The sequence below is a fragment of the Bos mutus genome, chromosome 6 (assembly GCF_027580195.1).
Source record: "Bos mutus isolate GX-2022 chromosome 6, NWIPB_WYAK_1.1, whole genome shotgun sequence".
NCBI classification, from domain to species: Eukaryota; Metazoa; Chordata; class Mammalia; order Artiodactyla; family Bovidae; genus Bos; species Bos mutus.
In genome coordinates, this window is record NC_091622.1 from 85,203,079 (window position 1) to 85,208,819 (window position 5,741).

Below are 5,741 nucleotides of genomic sequence, written 5' to 3' on the forward strand. Positions count from 1 at the left end.
CACAGGACTGATTTCCTTTAGGATGGACTGGTTGGGTCTCCCTGCAGTCCAAGGGATTCTCAAGAGTCTTCTCCAACACCACAGTTCAAAAGCATCAATTCTTCAGTGCTCAGCTTTCTTTATAGTTCAGCTCTCACATCTGTACATGACTACTGGAAAAACCATAGCATTGACCAGATGGACCTTTGTTGGCAAAGTAATGTCTCTGCTATTCAGTATATTGTCTAGTTTTGTTATAATTTTCCTTCCAAGGAGTAAGTGTCTTTTTATTTCATGGCTGCAATCACCATCTGCAGTGATTTTGGAGCCCAGAAAAATAAAGTCTGCCAATATTTCCACTGTTTCTCCATCTATTTGCCATGAAGTGATGGACCTGGGTGCTATAATCTTTGTTTTCTGAATGTTGAGCTTTAAACCAACTTTTTCAGTCTCCTCTTTCACTTTCAAGAGGCTCTTTAGTTCTTCTTCACTTTCTGCCATAAGGTTGATGTCATCTGCATATCTGAGGTTATTGATATGTCTCTCAGCAATCTTGATTCCAGCTTGTGCTTCATCCAGCCCAGATCTGGTTTAATATGGCCATAAATAGAAATAATCATCAGCTAAAATATCATGCAATAAAGGAGTGATAAGGAATGGATGGCTTATGCAGGCACATTATATATGGGGAGTTTGGCAAGTTGAGAGGGAGTATAGGCAGAAAATAAAGTTCATTGAGAAACTATCAAAATAATTGTGAGAAGTAAGAGCTTGAACTAAGAAAGAGTGGTAGTGACAGCAGTGATTTAATTTAGAGTCCAATTATAGAACCATTTTGGAATGATTTTACTAAATCTTTTATATAAAAATGAATTTACATAGGCACAATTTTGGGTCAAGAATCATTAATCAAGTCAAATCAAGACAAATCCAAAATTAGATAAGGAGAGACTTTATTCAGAATAAACCACTGCTATATAGAGAATGCACAAATCACAAAACTCTGTAAGGATTTCAAAAGCAATCAGAAAAGTTTTCCCTTTATAGGGTGAAAAAAGATTAAGCAGAGACTAGCAGAGACTTTAAAGGGAAGTTGGTCTAGAAGGGTAAAATGTCTTTTATTTATTTTTTTAATTTTATTTTATTTTTAAACTTTACAATATTGTATTAGTTTTGCCAAATATCGAAATGAATCTGCCACAGAAATACCTGTGTTCCCCATTCTGAACCCTCCTCCCTCCTCCCACCCCATACCCTCCCTCTGGGTCGTCCCAGTGCACCAGCCCCAAGCATCCAGTATCGTGCATCGAACCCGGACTGGCGACTCATTTCATACATGATATTACACATGTTTCAATGCCATTCTCCCAAATCTCCCCACCCCCTCCCTCTCCCTCTCCCAAAGAGTCCATAAGACTGATCTATACATCAGTGTCTCTTTTGCTGTCACGTACACAGGGTTATTGTTACCATCTTTCTAAATTCCATATATATGCGTTAGTATACTGTATTCGTGTTTTTCTTTCTGGCTTACTTCACTCTGTATAATAGGCTCCAGCTTCATCCACCTCATTAGAACTGATTCAAATGTATTCTTTTTAATGGCTGAGTAATACTCCATTGTGTATATGTACCACAGCTTTCTTGTCCATTCATCTGCTGATGGACATCTAGGTTGTTTCCATGTCCAGGCTACTATAAACAGTGTTGCGATGAACATTGGGGTACATGTGTCTCTTTCCCTCCTGGTTTCCTCAGTGTGTATGCCCAGCAGTGGGATTGCTGGATCATAAGGCAGTTCTATTTCCAGTTTTTTAAGGAATCTCCACACTGTTCTCCATAGTGGCTGTACTAGTTTGCATTCCCACCAACAGTGTAAGAGAGTTCCCTTTTCTCCACACCCTCTCCAGCATTTATTGCTTGTAGACTTTTGGATCGAAGCCATTCTGACTGGCGTGAAATGGTACCTCAGAGTGGTTTTGATTTGCATTTCTCTGATAATGGGTGATGTTGAGCATCTTTTCGTGTGTTTGTTAGCCATCTGTATGTCTTCTTTGGAGAAATGTCTATTTAGATCTTTGGCCCATTTTTTGATTGGGTCATTTATTTTTCTGGAGTTGAGCTGTAGGAGTTGCTTGCATATTTTTGAGATTAGTTGTTTGTCCGTTGCTTCATTTGCTATTATTTTCTCCCATTCTGAAGGCTGCCTTTTCACCTTGCTAATAGTTTCCTTTGATGTGCAGAAGCTTTTAAGTTTAATTAGGTCCCATTTGTTTATTTTTGCTTTTATTTCCAATATTCTGGGAGGTGGGTCATAGAGGATCCTGCTGTGATGTATGTCGGAGAATGTTTTGCCTATGTTCTCCTCTAGGAGTTTTATAGTTTCTGGTCTTACGTTTAGATCTTTAATCCATTTTGAGTTTATTTTTGTGTGTGGTGTTAGAAGGTGTTCTAGTTTCATTCTTTTACAAGTGGTTGACCAGTTTTCCCAGCACCACTTGTTAAAGAGATTGTCTTTAATCCATTGTATATTCTTGCCTCCTTTGTCAAAGATAAGGTGTCCATATGTGCGTGGATTTATCTCTGGGCTTTCTATTTTGTTCCATTGATCAATATTTCTGTCTTTGTGCCAGTACCATACTGTCTTGATAACTGTGGCTTTGTAATAGAGCCTGAAGTCAGGTAGGTTGATTCCTCCAGTTCCATTCTTCTTTCTCAAGATCGCTTTGGCTATTCGAGGTTTTTTGTATTTCCATACAAATTGTGAAATTATTTGTTCTAGCTCTGTGAAAAATACCATTGGTAGCTTGATAGGGATTGCATTGAATCTATAAATTGCTTTGGGTAGTATATTCATTTTCACTATATTGATTCTTCCAATCCATGAACATGGTGTATTTCTCCATCTATTAGTGTCCTCTTTGATTTCTTTCACCAGTGTTTTATAGTTTTCTATGTATAGGTCTTTAGTTTCTTTAGGTAGATATATTCCTAAGTATTTTATTCTTTCCGTTGCAATGGTGAATGGAATTGTTTCCTTAATTTCTCTTTCAGTTTTCTCATTATTAGTGTATAGGAATGCAAGGGATTTCTGTGTGTTGATTTTATATCCTGCAACTTTACTATAGTCATTGATTAGTTCTAGTAATTTTCTGGTGGAATCTTTAGGGTTTTCTATGTAGAGGATCATGTCATCTGCAAATAGTGAGAGTTTTACTTCTTCTTTTCCAATTTGGATTCCTTTTATTTCTTTTTCTGCTCTGATTGCTGTGGCCAAAACTTCCAAAACTATGCTGAATAGTAATGGTGAAAGTGGGCACCCTTGTCTTGTTCCTGACTTTAGAGGGAATGCTTTCAATTTTTCACCATTGAGGATAATGTTTGCTGTGGGTTTGTCATATATAGCTTTTATTATGTTGAGGTATGTTCCTTCTATTCCTGCTTTCTGGAGAGTTTTTATCATAAATGAATGTTGAATTTTGTCAAAGGCTTTCTCTGCATCTATTGAGATAATCATATGGTTTTTATTTTTCAATTTGTTAATGTGGTGTATTACATTGATTGATTTGCAGATATTGAAGAATCCTTGCATCCCTGGGATAAAGCCCACTTGGTCATGGTGTATGATCTTTTTAATGTGTTGTTGGATTCTGATTGCTAGAATTTTGTTAAGGATTTTTGCATCTATGTTCATCAGTGATATTGGCCTGTAGTTTTTTTTTTTTTGTGGCATCTTTGTCAGGTTTTGGTATTAGGGTGATGGTAGCCTCATAGAATGAGTTTGGAAGTTTACCTTCCTCTGCAATTTTCTGGAAGAGTTTGAGCAGGATAGGTGTTAGCTCTTCTCTAAATTTTTGGTAGAATTCAGCTGTGAAGCCGTCTGGACCTGGGCTTTTGTTTGCTGGAAGATTCTTTATTACAGTTTCAATTTCCATGCTTGTGATGGGTCTGCTAAGATTTTCTATTTCTTCCTGGCCCAGTTTTGGAAAGTTCTACTTTTCTATGTCTTTTACTTATTTATTTATTTATTTTGAAATTAAGGAAACAATTCCATTCACCATTGCAACGGAAAGAATAAAATATTTAGGAATATATCTACCTAAAAGAAACTAAAGACCTATATATAGAAAACTATAAAACACTGGTGAAAGAAATCAAAGAAGACACTAATAGATGGAGAAATATACCATGTTCATGGATTGGAAGAATCAATATAGTGAAAATGAGTATACTACCCAAAGCAATTTATAGATTCAATGCAATCCCTATCAAGCTACCAATGGTATTCTTCACAGAGCTAGAACAAATAATTTCACAATTTGTATGGAAATACAAAAAACCTCGAATAGCCAAAGCGATCTTGAGAAAGAAAAATGGAACTGGAGGAATCAACCTACCTGACTTCAGGCTCTACTACAAAGCCACAGTTATCAAGACAGTATGGTACTGGCACAAAGACAGAAATATTGATCAATGGAACAAAATAGAAAGCCCAGAGATAAATCCACGCACATATGGACACCTTATCTTTGACAAAGGAGGCAAGAATATACAATGGATTAAAGACAATCTCTTTAACAAGTGGTGCTGGGAAATCTGGTCAACCACTTGTAAAAGAATGAAACTAGAACACTTTCTAACACCATATACAAAAATAAACTCAAAATGGATTAAAGATCTAAACGTAAGACCAGAAACTATAAAACTCCTAGAGGAGAACATAGGCAAAACACTCTCTGACATACATCACAGCAGGATCCTCTATGACCCACCTCCCAGAATATTGGAAATAAAAGCAAAAATAAACAAATGGGACCTAATTAAACTTAAAAGCTTCTGCACAACAAAGGAAACTATTAGCAAGGTAAAAAGACAGCCTTCAGAATGGGAGAAAATAATAGCAAATGAAGCAACTGACAAACAACTAATCTCAAAAATATACAAGCAACTCCTACAGCTCAACTCCAGAAAAATAAATGACCCAATCAAAAAAAATGGGCCAAAGAACTAAATAGACATTTCTCCAAAGAAGACATACAGATGGCTAACAAACACATGAAAAGATGCTCAACATCACTCATTATCAGAGAAATGCAAATCAAAACCACTCTGAGGTACCATTTCACACCAGTCAGAATGGCTGCGATCCAAAAGTCTACAAATAATAAATGCTGGAGAGGGTGTGGAGAAAAGGGGACCCTCTTACACTGTTGGTGGGAATGCAAACTAGTACAGCCACTATGGAGAACAGTGTGGAGATTCCTTAAAAAACTGGAAATAGAACTGCCTTATGATCCAGCAATCCCACTGCTGGGCATACACACTGAGGAAACCAGAAGGGAGAGAGACACGTGTACCCCAATGTTCATCACAGCACTGTTTATAATAGCCAGGACATGGAAGCAACCTAGATGTCCATCAGCAGATGAATGGATAAGAAAGCTGTGGTACATATACACAATGGAGTATTACTCAGCCATTAAAAAGAATACATTTGAATCAGTTCTAATGAGGTGGATGAAACTGGAGCCTATTATACAGAGTGAAGTAAGCCAGAAAGAAAAACACCAATACAGTATACTAATGCATATATATGGAATTTAGAAAGATGGTAACAATAACCCTGTATACGAGACAGCAAAAGAGACACTGATGTATAGAACAGGCTTATGGACTCTGTTGCAGAGGAGAGGGTGGGAAGATTTGGGAGAATGGCATTGAAACATGTGAAATGTCATGTATGAAACGAGATGCCAGTCCAG